Source organism: Nerophis ophidion, linkage group LG10 (genome assembly GCF_033978795.1).
Source record: "Nerophis ophidion isolate RoL-2023_Sa linkage group LG10, RoL_Noph_v1.0, whole genome shotgun sequence".
Taxonomy (NCBI): domain Eukaryota; kingdom Metazoa; phylum Chordata; class Actinopteri; order Syngnathiformes; family Syngnathidae; genus Nerophis; species Nerophis ophidion.
The window spans coordinates 60,709,794-60,729,426 of record NC_084620.1 but is presented as its reverse complement, the minus strand read 5'-3'; the positions used below and the strand labels follow the sequence as shown (position 1 = coordinate 60,729,426).

Here is a 19,633-nt window from a genome sequence, read left to right as displayed (position 1 = left end):
TTTCCGAGTAAAGTGACCTTTTTTAAAAGGCATGTTTCAAAGTTGTGGCGAAATGGAGGAAACGGCCTTTTGAAAAAAGGAATATCACTTGTCAGGATGGGAAGCATGTGACCTTACCCAGGCCGTTATTATGATGAATAATATCAATAACAAGTTGTAGTCCTAATGCCCATGCACGCTCTATGTGTTGCCGTGCTATAATGGGGCTGTCCTGAACATTATGTGAGCATGAGCGTGATTGATTGCTTTGGTCTGGAGCTAATTAACCCCACTGAATTGCACACAGGCATGGGCTCGCTTCGTATTAAACACACGCACATATTGTGCGCCTTCATTATGGATCAACAATATTGTGTACATTATAGACAAGTTTCTTAAACAGTACTTACTTTTTTATATATATACATATATATATATGTAATAGTGTGATGTTGTTGCGCTATATTATGAACGAGACAGGGTGTTATGTTTTATTTTGAAGTATTGGTTTTATTTTGAAGAACCGGATGTCCGGTGCAGGAAGTGACTCTGCGTTTTTTTCGTATAATTTACTTCCTCTTCTATCGGACTTTTGCTGATGAGGTAATAGTTCTTCATTGCTTTGTGTTTCTTGTGTAAATATTATTTCTAAACTTGCATAATACTTTAAAAGTTAAAACATTAATGTTGTAGGTATACGTGATGTGTTGTTTTAAGTATTTTTTTATGCACGATTTTGTTAAGTAAGGATTAGAGCGTCGAATGTTAGAAATGTTTGGTCATAATTACACATGGTATTTACGCAGGTATCACTCCGCCAGAAAAGTAGAGACCTGTGTATGTGTTTCATGTTTCCAAAACAGGTATGTGGATTTCTGTATTATTATTTTTTTTTGTGATAAAAACGTTTTTGTTAATGTAATTTAAATTATTATTTTTGTATGAATGAATGTTGTTTATTTCCTCTTCTATCGGACTTTTGCTGATGAGGTATCACTCCGCCAGAAAAGTAGAGACCAGTGTATGTGCTTCATGTTTCCAAAACAGGTATGTGGATTTGTGTATTATTATTATTTTTTTGTGATAAAAACGTTTTTGTTAATGTAATTTAAATTATTATTTTTGTATGAATGAATGATGTTTATTTCCTCTTCTATCGGACTTTAGCTAACGAGGTATCACTCCGCCAGAAAAGTAGAGACATGTGTATGTGTTTCATGTTTCCAACAAAAGTGGCCAATAAATGATGAAACGACGGAATGGTGGAGTGTCTCTTACTTAAAAAACTATACAACGCAGAATAAGACTCACTACATATACATACATATACATATATATACATACATATACATACATATACATACATACATACATACATACATACACACATATACAATATATATATACATACACAATATATATATATATATATATATATATATATATATATATATATATATATATATATATATATCAGTGTCTTCAAAGTATGCAGTTTTTTTTTACTAAAATAAGGACTTTTGTGGAGGCCAGAACCAGTTATTCATGTTTACATGGACTCATATGTGGAACCCTGCTTCACTATGCAAACCTTCCGGTTGGCAAACTATGTCGAAGGACCTATTATGTTCATAAATGGAGGTTCCACTGACTGTATCACGTAAATACTTGCTATTCTGTACGATCAATCAGAAAACAATACAGTGAGAGTTACTACCGGCTCAGTTGTCCTTTCCACCACACACCGGCAAGCAGCATCACTAGACAGGCGGCAGAGTGTATTCACAGCGTGAGACCAAAAAAGCAAAAGAAAAAGGCACACAACAGCAGGGGTCGAAATGAGGAACAACTCCACAGACAAACAAACGACACGGAGAGGAGAGAAAACTTTTAATGGGAGCCCAAAAGAAGGAAGAGAATGAGGCGGACGTGAGGGGAAAGATGACCACGGACAGAATGAGGAGGGTCATAAATATCGTGGGGGGGGGAAGAAAAAAAAAGCCGTGAAAAGGAAGAGCGGGGCGGTAAAAAGAGGTCATGGAAAGAAGGGCGTGGACAAAAACAACACAAAGTCCACACTAAAACTAAAAAGGATACTTGCTGCGATACAGGCGGGTATTTTTTGTCAGGGGCTATGGATTAAGAATACACCAGCTGTGTCAGACACGACGTGCACTCTTACAACCTTCATGTTTTCTTTTCTTTTTCTTCTATGTCCCACTCTCCCTTGTGGAGGGGGTCCGGTCCGATCCGGTGGCCATGTACTGCTTGCCTGTGTATCGGCTGGGGACATCTCTGCGCTGCTGATCCGCCTCCGCTTGGGATGGTTTCCTGCTGGCTCCGCTGTGAACGGGACTCTCGCTGCTGTGTTGGATCCGCTTTGGACTGGACTCTCGCGACTGTGTTGGATCCATTGTGGATTGAACTTTCACAGTATCATGTTAGACCCGCTCGACATCCATTGCTTTCCTCCTAAGGTTCTCATAGTCATCATTGTCACCGACGTCCCACTGGGTCATTATTGTCACCGATGTCCCACTGGGTGTGAGTTTTCCTTGCCCTTATGTGGGCCTACCGAGGATGTCGTGGTGGTTTGTGCAGCCCTTTGAGACACTAGTGATTTAGGGCTATATAAGTAAACATTGATTGATTGATGTGACTCCTTCTTTTTCTACGGAGTATGTTCTTCATTTATTTTGCGCCGAGTTTCGTTTGTCGTGCAACTCATGCAACAAGGTAGAAGTGTCCCGATCTGCCCCCGCTTCTGATACCATACCCCTAAATATTGGCTGATGCCGTTATCTGTAGTAACAATGTAGTCTAATTACATCATTATTTCATTATTACATTGTTATATTTTATTACATGACGTCATTACATTGCTACACTGTAAACGTGTAATGACATGTTAATACACTGTTACGTGCATTAACATGTAACAACAGTCTACTAACAATGTAATAAGACTTTTAAATCCCTGTTAAAACGTGTATTTGCGCTGCTATCACACTGTGTTAACACAGTGTAATAGCAGGGCAAATACACATTTGCGTTTATTAGCAGTGTAATTACGCCACTGTTAGAATGTGTATTGATGTGTATTTGCACTGGTTTTACACGGTTTTAACACACACTAACACAGTGTAATAACAGTGCAAATACACATTAACGTTTAACAACAGTGTAATAACAGTGCAAATACACATTAATACACATAACAGTGTATATACACTGTTAATACATGTTAATACACCTTAAAACACGTTAATATGTGTTACAGGAGTGTCATAACAGTGTAATTGCACTGTTAAGGCACTTTTATAACGTGTATTAGTGTATTTACACTGTTATTACACTGTTAATGTGTGTTAACACGTGTTGGTGAGGGGAGCAGTGGGCAGCAGCGGTGGCCGCGCCCGGGAATCATTTGGTGTTTTTGTTTTCAGGTGACATGAGTAGAATAATTGGATTTGGATTATTTCTCAATGGGGAAATGCATTTTGAGGGTATTCACAGGGACATACTTGTCGAGGTTTACCTGACACATGAAACGAGACACTATCCACTTTAGCAACCTGACGGCAGTACAGTGTTAAATATCTAAAAAGGCTATTTGTGTTTATATTTGTGGGTGTCGTGAACAGAATAATTGTTTTTGGATTATTTCTCATTGGAGGAAAATACATTGGGAAAGTGATTCATCGGGCCTAGTTTACCTGACACATGAAACGAGACACTATCCACTTTAGCGGCTATATGGCGGTACAGTGTTGAATATCTAAAAAGGTGTTTTGTGTTTATATTTGTGGGTGTCATGAACAGAATAATTGGTTTTAGATTACTTCTCATTGGGAAGGCAATTCATAGGGTCTCGGTTTACCTGACACATGAAACGGGACACTATCCACTTTAGCCGCCATATGGCGGTACAGTGTTAAATATCTAAAAGGGTGTTTATATTTGTGGGTGTCATTAACAGAATAATTTATTTTGAAATATTTCTCCGCGGGGGGAAAATACATTGGGAAAGTGATTCATAGGAACCCGGTTGACCTGACACATGAAACGGCACACTACCCACTTCAGCTGCCAGATGGCGGTACAGTGTTACTGTGGAGAAGCAGAGCCGACGGGCCGACAGCGGGGCGGGGCACGCTGTAGCCCTGCTCAAGATGGCGGCAAGGAGGCGAAGTATGCGGCGGAACGCAGAGGCAGGGCGTGCCGGGAGCAACGCCGCTGCAATCCATATCAGGTGCATGGCTCACACACCCGCTCACAATCTACGTATCTCCTCGCAGAGTATAAAAAGGGAGAAGGAGGAGTGTCCGAGGCAGTTACAGCGCAGGAGTGATCAAAGAGTGACAGAGAACAGCACACAAGAGACGACGACCCAGGAGCGAGCAGCAAAGAGGAGCTGAAAGAGCGATCTGAGCTGCCGAAAAAACTTTATTGAAAAATAAAGAGTCAAACCTGTGCTGAAAAGCGATGTCCTTCCTGGGTGGTCCACGCAACCCACACGGCGACAGCAAGCGACTGTCACAGTTACAAATCTAAAGGGGTGTATTGTGACAATTCCAACTTTGACCACAGTGTCAGCTACTATGGAGAGTGGCGCTTTCCATCATTTTCAGCAGACCGCATCGAGAGGGTGACCCACCCAGGATCGAGGCAGTATGAATCCCTACTCCCTACCGTCGTCAACGTCTGACATTTTGGAACAAGAAAAAACAAAAAAGGAGGTACTACGTCATTAAAGTCACGCAGCGTGAAAGATTTTAAAGAGGAAGATGTCCCTGCCGGCAATGATGTACATTTGCATAATGAGCGGTCATGGGAGGGGAAAAAAAAAAAGAGGAACACAAAGTCTTCCCTTGAAAATGTCCGCCTGTGACTGTCATTGCTGACATTTTAAAGGAAACATTAAGATGTGACAGCCTTGCATTTTTCTTTTGCAGAAAATAAACAAATGAAAAGAGTGGTGCTGAAGATGTACAATATGCATCATCATCATCACCATCATCCCTGTCCCTCATCCCGCCTGCTGACCTTTTCTCCCGCGCTCGGCTGTAAATTGTTTCCAGATAAGCGCCGACTTTAATAACAGCTTCCTCTTCGATGCAAATTGACCCCGGCCGTGCGTCGCCGACATTAACTCACCACCGAAGACGAGGAGCATGCTGGCGGCGGCCGAGGACGTCTTGAGTTCCAGCACTTGGATCACGTGCATTGTGATATATGACCACCAACTCAGTGGACTAGTGGTTAGAGTGTCCGGCCGGAATTCAAACCCCCGGCCGAGTCATGCCGAAGACTACAAACAAATGGGAGACATTAAGTGCCTGCTTGGCATTCAGCATCAAGGATTGGAATTGGGCGTTAAATCACCAAAAATGATTGAAGGGCGTGGCCAACACTGCTGCTCACTGCTGCCCTCACCTCCCAGTAGGTGATCAAGGTGCTCGTCTGTGCATCGGTTGGGGACGTCTCTGTCCTGCTGACCTGTCTCTGCTCGGGATGGTCTCCTGCTGGCCCCACTATGGACTGGACTCTCACACTATTATGTTAGATCCACTATGGACTGGACTCTCACACTATTATGTTAGATCCACTATGGACTGGACTCTCACTATTATGTTAGATCCACTATGGACTGGACTCTCACTATTATGTTAGATCCACTATGGACTGGACTCTCACACTATTATGTTAGATCCACTATGGACTGGACTGTCACTATTATGTTAGATCCACTATGGACTGGACTCTCACTATTATGTTGGATCCACTATGGACTGGACTCTCACTATTATGTTAGATCCACTATGGACTGGACTCTCACTATTATGTTAGATCCACTATGGACTGGACTCTCACTATTATGTTAGATCCACTATGGACTGGACTCTCACACTATTATGTTAGATCCACTATGGACTGGACTGTCACTATTATGTTAGATCCACTATGGACTGGACTGTCACTATTATGTTAGATCCACTATGGACTGGACTCTCACACTATTATGTTAGATCCACTATGGACTGGACTCTCACTATTATGTTAGATCCACTATGGACTGGACTCTCACTATTATGTTAGATCCACTATGGACTGGACTCTCACTATTATGTTGGATCCACTATGGACTGGACTCTCACTATTATGTTAGATCCACTATGGACTGGACTCTCACTATTATGTTAGATCCACTATGGACTGGACTCTCACTATTATGTTAGATCCACTATGGACTGGACTCTCACTATTATGTTAGATCCACTATGGACTGGACTCTCACACTATTATGTTAGATCCACTATGGACTGGACTCTCACTATTATGTTAGATCCACTATGGACTGGACTCTCACTATTATGTTGGATCCACTATGGACTGGACTCTCACTATTATGTTAGATCCACTATGGACTGGACTCTCACTATTATGTTGGATCCACTATGGACTGGACTCTCACTATTATGTTGGATCCACTATGGACTGGACTCTCACTATTATGTTAGATCCACTATGGACTGGACTCTCACTATTATGTTAGATCCACTATGGACTGGACTCTCACTATTATGTTAGATCCACTATGGACTGGACTCTCACTATTATGTTAGATCCACTATGGACTGGACTCTCACTATTATGTTGGATCCACTATGGACTGGACTCTCACTATTATGTTAGATCCACTATGGACTGGACTCTCACTATTATGTTTGATCCACTATGGACTGGACTCTCACTATTATGTTAGATCCACTATGGACTGGACTCTCACTATTATGTTAGATCCACTATGGACTGGACTCTCACTATTATGTTAGATCCACTATGGACTGGACTCTCACTATTATGTTAGATCCACTATGGACTGGACTCTCACTATTATGTTGGATCCACTATGGACTGGACTCTCACTATTATGTTGGATCCACTATGGACTGGACTCTCACTATTATGTTAGATCCACTATGGACTGGACTCTCACTATTATGTTAGATCCACTATGGACTGGACTCTCACTATTATGTTAGATCCACTATGGACTGGACTCTCACTCCAAGGTTTCTCATTGTCATCCCACTGGGTTGTGAGTTTTTCCTTGCCCTGATGTGCGTTCTGAACCGAGGATGTAGTTGTGGCTTGTGCAGCCCTTTGAGACACTCGTGATCTAGGGCTATATAAGTAAACATTGATAGAATGATTGAAAGGTGATAGGTCAAATGTGGAGGACATATTTCGCCACACCTCGTGTGTTTGTGACAACAATTGGTACTTTAACTTGAACTTATCGACTACGGTATCCACACGGACTACAAAGGCGGACAAGCGACAAATTTTCAGGATTTATAAAATGAGTTTTCTAACAGTGTCGATAACACAAATGCTAAATGCTATGACTTCTGAGTGCTATTGTTGATAATCAACAAAAATATTTTCTTTTAACCAAAGTAGGTTGAATTGAGGACATGGACAAGTAAGTATGTCATGTCACTTTTCTGCATGCTGCCCCCTGGTGGCTTGGAGTGTGGGTGACTGCAGCTAGGTGATTATTTTTTTTCTTCACAATTTGTGCCTTTTTTAGAAGGGAACAAACACGGGTTTGTCAATCGTGTCGGAGGTGTTCTTCGTCCATTTGTCCGCCGTTTTGTTTACCACTTAATCCCGTTGTTTATTTACGTCAGGGGTGTCCAATGTGCGGCCCGGGGGTCATTTTTTAACGGCCCCACGGCCCAGTTTAAAAAAAAAGATTGAAAAACAAAAAAAGTGTAATGAAAGAGCATACAAGTGGAATGTAACAATAAAATGTTGTAATGTTTACCCGAATAACACAAAGCTGCCGTTCAGACTGTTTCTTTTTTTAAAAAAGAAAAAAAGAATCAAAATCTATTTATTATGAATTATTGACTTATTCAAGGCTCCAAAAAAATCACATTAAATATTCCACTTTGAGATATTTTGGGGGGGGAAATTTTGCATGTTTTGTGTTTGCCATATTTAAACAATACATCTTATAATTGACGGATAGATCTGAAGGTGATCTCGAGATTATTGTGTTAAAAGTAAACAGTAAAAAAATATATATAATTAATGTTTTTAAACACTTCAATGAGTACGACCCTTTTTGATCCCAATCATTTTAATGTGATTTGTTTTTAAATGTCATTGCTCAAAAATATAACAAATAAAATCAATGGTGTTATGAGTAATTGACCTTTTAAAGGCTCCAATTCTAATATAATCTCAAATATTCCACTTGAACATTTTATTGGGCGAAAATATTGCATATTTTTCCATAAAAAAATTTTGTTTTTTTTGACAAAAAGAGCATACAACTTAAATCTTTAAAAATGTTATATTGACAGAATGACCTAATGTTGATCCAGTGCAGGGGTCACCAACCTTTTTGAAACCAAGAGCTACTTCTTGGGTACTGATTAATGCCAAGGGCTACCAGTTTGATACACACTTCAATTAATTGCCAGAAATAGCCAATTTGCTCAATTTACCTTTAATAAATATACATATATATATCCATCCATCCATTTTCTACCGCTTATTCCCTTTCGGGGTCGCGGGGGGCACTGGCGCCTATCTCAGCTACAATCGGGCGGAAGGCAGGGTACACCCTGGACAAGTCGCCACCTTATCGCAGGGCCAACACAGATAGACAGACAACATTCACACTCACATTCACACACTAGGGCCAATTTAGTGTTGCCAATCAACCTATCCCCATATATATTAAAAAATAGGTATTTCTGTCTGTCATTCCGTCGTACATTTTTTTTCCTTTTCTGGAAGGTTTTTTGTATGGAATAAATGATGAAAAAAAAACACTTAATTGGACGGTTTAGCAGAGGAGAAAATAGGAAAAAAATTAAATTTTGAAACAGTTTAATTTCAATTTTGCCTCTTTAAAATTCAAGATTCACCCGAAAAAAAGAAGATAAAAACTAGCTAATTCGAATCGTTTTGAAATTTTTTTTAAAATAATTTATAGAACATCATTAGTCATTTTTCCTGATTGAGATTAATTTTTGAATTCTGATGACATGTTTTAAATAGGTTAAAATCCAATCTGCACTTTGTTAGAATATATAACAAATTGGACCAAGCTATATTTCTAACAAAGACTAATCATTATTTCTTCTAGATCTTCCAGAACAAAAATTTTAAAAGAAATTCAAAAGACTTTGAAATAACATTTAGATTTGTTTCTAAAGATTTTCTAGATTTTCCAGAATCATTTATTTTATTTTAATCATAATAAGTTTGAAGAAATATTTCACAAATATTTTTTGTCAAAAAAACAGAAGCAAAAGGAAGAATTACATCAAAAATTATTTATTATTCTTTACAATAAAAAAACTAAATTTACTTGAACGTTGATTTAAATTGTCAGGAAAGAAGAGGAAGGAATTTAAAAGGTAAAAAGGTATATGTTTTTAAAAATCCTTAAATCATTTGTAAGGTTGTATTCTTCTCTAAAATTGTCTTTCTGAAAGTTATAAGAAGCAAAGTAAAAAAATAATTGAATTTATTTAAACGAGTGAAAACCAAGTCTTTAAAATATTTTCTTGGATTTTGAAATTCTATGAGTTTTGTCCCTCTTAGAATTAAAAATGTCGAGCAAAGCGAGACCAGCTTGCTAGTAAATAAATACAATTTTAAAAATAGAGGCATCTCACTGGTAAGTGCTGCTATTTGAGCTATTTTTAGAACAGGCCAGCGGGCGATTCATCTGGTCCTTACGGGCGACCTGGTGCCCGCGGGCACCGGGTTGATGACCCCTGTTCTAGAGATTTAAAACTTGAATAATAATACTGAATAATGACACATTTTTTATATTTTTTGGACCAGAATCCTATGTGGACTGAGTGGAGGCCTAAATGTATGTTTTTTACACATTTATTGTATTGTTTTTTAAAATCCAAAAAATATCAAAACGGCCCCCGCTTGCTTTGATTTTTCAGTGTGCGGCCCTCAGTGGAAAAGTTTGGACACCCCTGATTTACGTGATCGACTCGTCACGTCGTCCAAGTCCCAAGTGAGGAATACAAGTCGCCATCCAAGTCTGCCCCCTGCGGCGTCTCCTCGCGCTTTTCTTTCTTCCTGCCGCCACACTAAAGTACTTCCTGACATGACGGCACTGCATTGGGACTTGACGCTTCATCTCAAGGTGTGTGTGTGTGCGTGTGTGTGTGTGTGTGTGTGTGTGTGTGTGTGTGTGTGTGTGTGTGTGTCTCATCCATGTGCGACGCCACTGCGTCTGTCTCGTGTCTTGGTGTGCGACGGCAGACGCAAATGTCACGAATAGGAAAAACGAAAAAAAAAAATGTCACAAATTAAAATTTAAAAAATCAAAGTAAAAAATAAAATAAAAAATGAATAAATAAGTCATTTCTTATTGCAGCCAAAGACGACCGGGACATTGAAATGCTCCAGAGTGGTGACAAATATACATACATATATTTGGTCACATGATAACCCAGACCGTGGACTAAAACCAAGGCAAAATAATCGGCCACAAGATAACCGAGACCATAGACTAACACCAAAACATTTGGCCACATGACAACCGAGATGGTAGACTAAATTCTAGGCAAAAGAATTGGCCACACAATAGCAGATACTATAGACTTAAAAACAGGGCAACAATTTTGGCCACACAATAACCCAGACCATAGACTAAAACCCAGGCAAAATAATTTGGCAACAAGATAATCGAGACCATAGCCTAAAACTCAAGCAAAAGAATTGGTCACACAAAAGTCGAAACCATGGACTAAAACCAGGTCAAAACATTTGACCACATGATAACCAAGACGGTACACTAAAACCAAGGCAAAATAATTGGCCCCACGATAGCTGAGATTATAGACTAAAACCAAGGCAAAATAATCGGCCACAAGATAACCGAGATGGTAGACTAAATTCTAGGCAAAAGAATTGGACACATGATAGCACAGACTATCCACTAAAACCAGGGGGAAATAATCGGCCACAAGATAACAGAGACCATAGACCAAACCCAGGCTAAAGAATTAGACACACGAAAGCTGAGACCATAGACTAAAACCAAGGCAAACATTTGGGCACATGATAACCCAGACCATAGACTAACACCAAAACATTTGGCCATATGATAACCGAGACGGTAAAATAAGTTTTAGACAAAAGAATTGGCCACACGATAACCGAAATTATAGACTTAAAAACAGGGCAACAATTTTGGCCACACAATAACCCAGACCATAGACTAAAACCAAGGCAAACATTTGGCCACATGACAACCGAGACTATAGACTAAAACCAAGGCAAAATAATTGGCCACAAGATAGCCAAGACCATAGACTAAAACCCAGGCAAATCATTTGGCCACAAGACAATCGAGACCATAGCCTAAAACTCAAGCAGAAGAATTGGTCACACAAAAGTCGAAACAATGGACTAAAACCAGGGCAAAACATTTGGGCACATGATAACCAAGACGGTACACTAAAACCAAGGCAAAATAATTGGCCCCACGATAGCCGAGACCATAGACTAAAACTAGGGCAAAATAATCGGCCACAAGATAACCGAGACCATAGACTAACACCAAAACATTTGGCCACATGATAACTGAGATGGTAGACTAAATTCTAGGCAAAAGAATTGACCACACAATAGCCGAGACTATAGACTTAAAAACAGGGCAACAATTTTGGCCACACAATAACCCAGACCATAGACTAAAACCCAGGCAAAATAATTTACCCACATGATAACCGAGACCATAGACTAAAACCAAGGCAAATCATTTGGCAACAAGATAATCGAGACCATAGACTAAAACTCAAGCAAAATAATTGGTCACACAAAAGTCGAGACCATGAACTAAAACCCAGGGCAAAACATTTGGGCACATGATAACCAAGACGGTACACTAAAACCAAGGCAAAATAATTGGCCCCACGATAGCCGAGACCATAGACTAAAACTAGGGCAGTTTGACCACATGATAACCGAGACTACAGACTAAAGCCAAGGCAAAATATATGGCCACATGATAACCGAGACGGTACACGAAAACCAAGGCAAAATAATTGGCCACATGATAACAGACGATAGAATGAAACCAAGGCAAAAAAATTGGTCACATGATAACCGAGACGGTTGACAAAATTCTAGGAAAAAGAATTGGACAAACAATAGATAGCACAGACTATCCACTAAAACCAGGGGGAAAAATTGGCCACTTGATATCCAAACCATAGACCAAACCCAGGCTAAAGAATTAGACACACGAAAGCTGAGACGCTAGACTAAAACCAAGGCAAAACATTTGGACACATGATAACCGAGATGGTAAAATAAGTTATAGACAAAAGAATTGACCACACGATAACCAAAATTATAGACTTAAAAACAGGGCAACAATTTTGGCCACACAATAACCAAGACCATAGACTAAAACCAAGGCAAAACATTTGGCCACATGACAACCGAGACTATAGACTAAAACCCAGGGAAAAGAATTGGCCACAAGATAGCCAAGACCATAGACTAAAACCAAGGCAAATCATTTGGCCACACAATAGCCGAGACCATAGACTAAAACCCAGGCAAAACATTTGGCCACAACATAATCGAGACCATAGCCTAAAACTCAAGCAAAAGAATTGGTCACACAAAAGTCGAAACAATGGACTAAAACCAGGGCAAAACTTTTGGGCACATGATAACCAAGACGGTACACTAAAACCAAGGCAAAATAATTGGCCACACGATAGCTGAGACCATAGACTAAAACCAAGGCAAAATAATCGGCCAAAAGATAACCCAGACCATAGACTAACACCAAAACATTTGGCCACATGATAACCGAGATGGTAGACTAAATTCTAGGCAAAAGAAAGGGCCACACGATAGCCGAGACTATAGACTTAAAAACAGGGCAACAATTTTGGCCACACAATAACCCAGACCATAGACTAAAACCCAGGCAAAATAATTTACCCACATGACAACCGAGACTATAGACTAAAACCAAGGCAAAATAATTGGCCACAAGATAGCCAAGACCATAGACTAAAACCAAGGCAAATCATTTGGCCACAAGATAATCGAGACCATAGTCTAAAACTCAAGCAAAAGAATTGGTCACACAAAAGTCGAGACCATGGACTAAAACCAGGGCAAAACATTTGGGCACATGATAACCAAGACGGTACACTAAAACCAAGGCAAAATAATTGGCCCCACGATAGCCGAGACCATAGACTAAAACCAGGGCAAACAGTTTGACCACATGATAACCGAGACTACAGACCAAAACCAAGGCAAAATAATTGGCCACGTGATAACTGAGACGATAGAATGAAACCAAGGCAAAAAATTTGGCCACATGATAACCGAGACGGTTGACAAAATTCTAGGAAAAAGAATTGGACACATAATAGATAGCACAGACTATCCACTAAAACCAGGGGGAAAAATTGGCCACATGATAACCGAAACCATAGACCAAAACCCAGGCTAAAGAATTAGCCACACGAAAGCTGAGACCATAGACTTAAACCAAGGCAAAACATTTGGCCACTTGATAACCAAGACCAGAGACTAACACCAAAACATTTGGCCACTTGATAACCAAGACCAGAGACTAACACCAAAACATTTGGCCACTTGATAACCAAGACCAGAGACTAACACCAAAACATTTGGCCACTTGATAACCAAGACCAGAGACTAACACCAAAACATTTGGCCACTTGATAACCAAGACCAGAGACTAACACCAAAACATTTGGCCACTTGATAACCAAGACCAGAGACTAACACCAAAACATTTGGCCACATGATAACCAAGACCAGAGACTAACACCAAAACATTTGGCCACTTGATAACCAAGACCAGAGACTAACACCAAAATATTTGGCCACTTGATAACCAAGACCAGAGACTAACACCAAAACATTTGGCCACATGATAACCAAGACCAGAGACTAACACCAAAACAGTTGGCCACTTGATAACCAAGACCAGAGACTAACACCAAAACATTTGGCCATATGATAACCAAGACCATAGACTAACACCAAAACATTCGGCCACATGATAACAGAGACAGTAGACTAAAACCTAAAACCAATTTGGCCACATGAAAACCAAGACCATAGACTAAAATCCAGGCAAAAAAATAAATTGGCTAAAATTTCCATTCAAAGAAAACAAATACGAGAGGAATGAGACTTTTTTTTGTTTCCTTCCCAGAAAAGTGAATCTGCCAAGAAGTCTTCAGTTTTCTTTAAATGGCCTGACAAAGATCTTCCTCCTCATTAGGAGGTGTCACTCGGAGGACTTTACACTTCTTTGCCACGGCTTTTGCTTCAATTGAGGGGCTGGCCTTCCTCGCTTTTGAAGGACGCAGCAGGAATTTTCAAACCTGCCAATTTGAGCGTGACCACGACTGCTCGCTGTTTGCCCTCCTTGGATTTCTAGAAGGGTGACAAGATAAAACCTGCAAGTAAAAGTTGCTGACTCAACTTCTTCTAAGGTGAGAGTCCAACAATGGCAGCAAACAAGTGCTATTTTTAGTCCTTGAATAATGTGTGAAGAAACACATCACACTTCATAGTCTCTACTTCCTGTTACTTTTCACAATAAAAGTGCTTTATTATCCTGTCCTATCCATGCCTGACTAATCTACTACCGAGTCATGAGCAGTTCTAGCCCAAAGACTCGAGACACACTGGAGTCATCCTATCCAGTCATGAGCAGCTTTGACCTAAAGACAAGAGACAGACTCCAGATATCCTATCTAGTCATGAGCAGCTTTGACCTAAAGACAAGAGACAGACTACAGATATCCTATCTAGTCATGAGCAGCTTTGACCTAAAGACAAGAGACAGACTCCAGATATCCTATCTAGTCATGAGCAGCTTTGACCTAAAGACAAGAGACAGACTCCAGATATCCTATCTAGTCATGAGCAGCTTTGACCTAAAGACAAGAGACAGACTCCAGATATCCTATCTAGTCATGAGCAGCTTTGACCTAAAGACAATAGACAGACTCCAGATATCCTATCTAGTCATGAGCAGCTTTGACCTAAAGACAAGAGACAGACTCCAGATATCCTATCTAGTCATGAGCAGCTTTGACCTAAAGACAAGAGACAGACTACAGATATCCTATCTAGTCATGAGCAGCTTTGACCTAAAGACAAGAGACAGACTCCAGATATCCTATCTAGTCATGAGCAGCTTTGACCTAAAGACAAGAGACAGACTCCAGATATCCTATCTAGTCATGAGCAGCTTTGACCTAAAGACAAGAGACAGACTCCAGATATCCTATCTAGTCATGAGCAGCTTTGACCTAAAGACAAGAGACAGACTCCAGATATCCTATCTAGTCATGAGCAGCTTTGACCTAAAGACAATAGACAGACTCCAGATATCCTATCTAGTCATGAGCAGCTTTGACCTAAAGACAAGAGACAGACTCCAGATATCCTATCTAGTCATGAGCAGCTTTGACCTAAAGACAAGAGACAGACTACAGATATCCTATCTAGTCATGAGCAGCTTTGACCTAAAGACAAGAGACAGACTCCAGATATCCTATCTAGTCATGAGCAGCTTTGACCTAAAGACAAGAGACAGACTCCAGATATCTTATCTAGTCATGGGCAGCTTTAATCTAGAGATGCAAAACAGCCCAGAGCAGTCCTATCTAGTCATGAGCAGCTTTAATATAGAGACGAGAGACGGAATAGAGATATCCTATCTAGTCATGAGCAGCCTTAATCTAGAGATGCAAAACAGGCCAGAGCAGTCCTATCTAGTCATGAGCAGCTTTAATCTAGAGACGAGAGACCGACTAGAGATATCCTATCTAGTCATGAGCAGCTTTAATCTAGAGATGCAAAACAGGCCAGAGCAGTCCTATCTAGTCATGTGCAGCTTTAATCTAGAGACAAGAGACGGACTAGAGATATCCTATCTAGTCATGAGTATATTTAATCTAGAGAAAAACTACAGATATCCCATCTAGTCATGAGTATATTTAGTCCAGAGACAGACTAAAGATATCCTATCTAGTCATGAGTATATTTACACTAGAGACAAACTATAGATATCCTATCTAGTCATGAGTATATTTAGTCCAGAGACAGACTAAAGATATCCTATTTAGTCATGAGTATATTTAGACTAGAGACAAACTACAGATATCCTATCTAGTCATGAGTATATTTAGTCTAGAGACTGACTAGAGTTATCCTATCTAGTTATGAGTATATTTACTCTAGAGACAGACTAAAGATAACCTATCAAGTCTTGAGCATCTTTAATCTAGAGACAAGAGACACAGTAGTGCTGTTCTATAGAGTCATGAGCAACACTTGCCCAGAGACTCAAGGCACACTGGAGCTGTCCTAACTAGTCAAGAGCAGTTCTAGCCCAGAGACTCGAGACACACTGGAGTCATCCTATCCAGTCATGAGCAACTTTGACCTAAAGACGAGAGACAGACTCGATATATCCTATCTAGTCATGAGCAGCTTTAATCTAGAGATGCGAGACAGGCTAGTGCTGTCCTATCTAGTCATGAGCAGCTCTTGCCCAGAGACTCGAGCTACGATGGGTGTGTCCTATCTAGTCATGAGCATCTCTTGCCCAGAGACTCGAGCTACAATGGGTGTGTCCTATCTAGTCATGAGCAGCATTAACGTAGAGACAAGAAAACGAGAGCTTTCTCATCTAGTCAGAACATCTCTAGTCTAGAGATATCCTATCTAGTCATGAGCATCGCGAGCCTAGCGACACACGAGAGCTGTCCTACCTAGTCATGAGCATTCTCTTTCCACTGTGTTCAACAAGTCAACACCAAAGAGACTTCAGACTGTACAGCATGTGACTGCCAGACTTTAGACCAGGGGCACTCGGGACAGACCATACCACACCTGTCCTATCCAGTCTTCATTGGCCTCCAGTTAAATTCCGCTTAGAGTTTAAGATTTGACTTGTAACTTTGCTTGTTGGGGCCCCTCAGTGTCACATGGCCTTTCCTTTTAACAACACTCAGTAAACGTTTGGGAACTGAAGAGACACATTTTTGAAGTTTTTCAGGTGGAATTCTTTCCCATTCTTGCTTGATGTACAGCTTAAGTTGTTCAACAGTCTACAGGCAGACGAGTCTAGTACCCGCACTCTTTTACTACGAAACCATGCTGTTGTAACACGTGGCTTGGCATTGTCCTACTGAAATAAGCAGGGGCGTCCATGATAACGATACTTGGATGGCAACATATGTTGTTCCAAAACCTGTATGTACCTTTCAGCATTAATGGTGCCTTCACAGATGTGTAAGTTACCCATGCCTTGGGCAGTAATGCACCCCCATACCATCACACATGCTGGTTTTTACACTTTGCACCGAGGACAGTCCGGATGGTTCTTGTCCTCTTTGTTCCGGAGAACAGTTTCTAAAAACAATTTGAAATGTGGACTCGCCAGACCACAGAACATTTTGCATCAGTCCTTAGATGAGCTCGGGTTTTGGGTGTTGTTGATAAATTACTTTGGCTCTGCATAGTAGAGTTGTATCTTGCACTTAAAGATGTAGCGAACAACTGTAGTTACTGACAGTGGTTTTCTGGTGTGTTCCTGAGCCCATGTGGTGATATCCTTTACACACTTATGTCGCTTTTTGATTGAGTACCAACTGAGGAATCCAAAGGCATGGGCTTAGCTGCTTCTTTGCAGTGATTTCTCCAGATTCTCTGAACCATTTGATGATATTTTGGAGCGTAGATGGTGAAATCCCTAAATTCCTTGCAATAGTGGGTTGAGAAATGTTCTTAAACTGTTGGACAATTTGCTCAGGATTTGTTGACAAACTGTTGGATGAGCATTCCTCAACTTTCTCAGTCTTTTTTGCCACGTGTGCCAGCTTTTTTAAAACATGTTGCAAGCTTCAATTCCAAATGAGCTAATATCCATCCATCCATCCATTTTCTACCGCTTATTCCCTTTTGGGGTCACGGGGGGCGCTGGCGCCTAAACACAAAGTTTGAATGTTAAATATCTCGTCTTTGCAGTCTATTTAATCAAATATAAGTTGAAAAGGATTTGCAAAACATTGTATTCTGTTTTTATTTAGCATTTACACAACGTGTCGACTTCACTGTGTTAGAAAAATTGTGTAAATTGTGTGTGAATTATCCAAAAACTTTCAGATCTCTTTTATTTAATTAAGTAGTTGAGAGCTGTCCTTTTTCGACCAAGCAAAGTCTTGGGGCAGTCCGCTGTGTACGTTGGAATGCGACCAGAGGGGTTTTCTTTTGTCCTCAAAGACCTGCCGAAGCTGAGACCAGGACGAGCCCAAGCCCGAGGCATCGTCTTCTTTTGTCTTCAATGTGACCGACAACAGTGACTGTGTGTATGCTCCCCATTCCTGTTTTGACATGTGTTGTTGCGTAAACATTGAATATGTAAATAAAAGAGGAGACGAAAACCTTTTGGTCAGAGCTTGGTGCAGGAACTGTGCAAGGTGTACAGAGGCCATGTCTCTCCTCATGATCTGAGTCCAAATTTAACTCTGTCTCTGTTTGATTCTTTGCCTTTTTGTCTTGTTTAATAGATGTCAACAGTGTTTGAACCTGACTCGCTGCTTTTGGGTTTTGTACTCGGTGGCGTTGTTGATGAACCTCATAAGTCGGATTGACTTGAGATTTCTCACCCAGCTCAACAAAACTCACACAGTAACTTTTGCACGCTCAGCCTGATCACCACAAAACTTGGCAGACGCCTTTAGAGGACTGACAAGAACAGGCCGGCAAAAACTGAGCAGGATTGGAGGGAAAAAACGTCAATTAGATTTTTGCAAAGAATGCAGCTCTCCAAAGTGTCCCTAATGAAGTGTCCTTCAAAGGAGACAGAACGAGAGCAAAGCGACGACTTTAATTTAAGTTTCCGGGCTTCGTTAAAGTCAAACTTCCGACACGGACGCTTCCCTCCAGCGCCGACAAGGCTGTCGGGAGGACCGCCTCGTTATCTGCCAGGCGCGCTCTCCTGGGAGGCGGGATCATTTTATTTTTAGGGAAGAATGCACTGACGCGCCCGCTGAGGGGGAAGCAATTTGGCTTCCTGGACGCCACCCCTCGCCACCGATCTGCCATCGCACACTGTTTCAGTCAAACACTGACTAGCTGCTTTTTGTCAGCGTCTCACATGCTGTTGGCTGGGTTGGCAGCGGCCAAACAGGAAATATATACCACGTTTAATACCAGGTGTGCAGCTTGCCAAACAGGAAATATATACCACGTTTAATACCAGGTGTGCAGCTTGCCAAACTGGAAATATATACCACGTTTAATACCAGATGTGCAGCTTGCCAAACAGGAAATATATACCACGTTTAATACCAGATGTGCAGCTTGCCAAACAGGAAATATATACCACGTTTAATATCAGGTGAGTAGCTTGCCAAACAGGAAATATATACCACGTTTAATACCAGGTAAGCTACTTTACGTTAGCTTAGCCACAGACAATCTCTGCTAAGGACAAACTTGGTGAAAACACAATTGTTGTTTGTCGTTTCAACAGCTTGTTTGGTTTTTTTGTTCAACCTTATGCCAATAA

General features: G+C 40.6%; 1 protein-coding gene and 1 long non-coding RNA gene across 3 annotated transcripts in view; one reads left to right on the top strand and one right to left on the bottom strand.

Moving 5' to 3' along the window:
• grm8a (glutamate receptor, metabotropic 8a) overlaps positions 1–19,633 on the bottom strand; it is a 460,233-nt gene that overhangs the window by 266,739 nt on the left and 173,861 nt on the right. The gene's annotated exons all lie outside the window — the stretch shown is intronic.
• On the top strand, positions 612–2,631 carry LOC133561102 (uncharacterized). Its single transcript, XR_009808579.1, has 3 exons — positions 612–842; positions 970–1,026; positions 2,215–2,631. It is a non-coding gene; the product is annotated as an uncharacterized LOC133561102 (long non-coding RNA).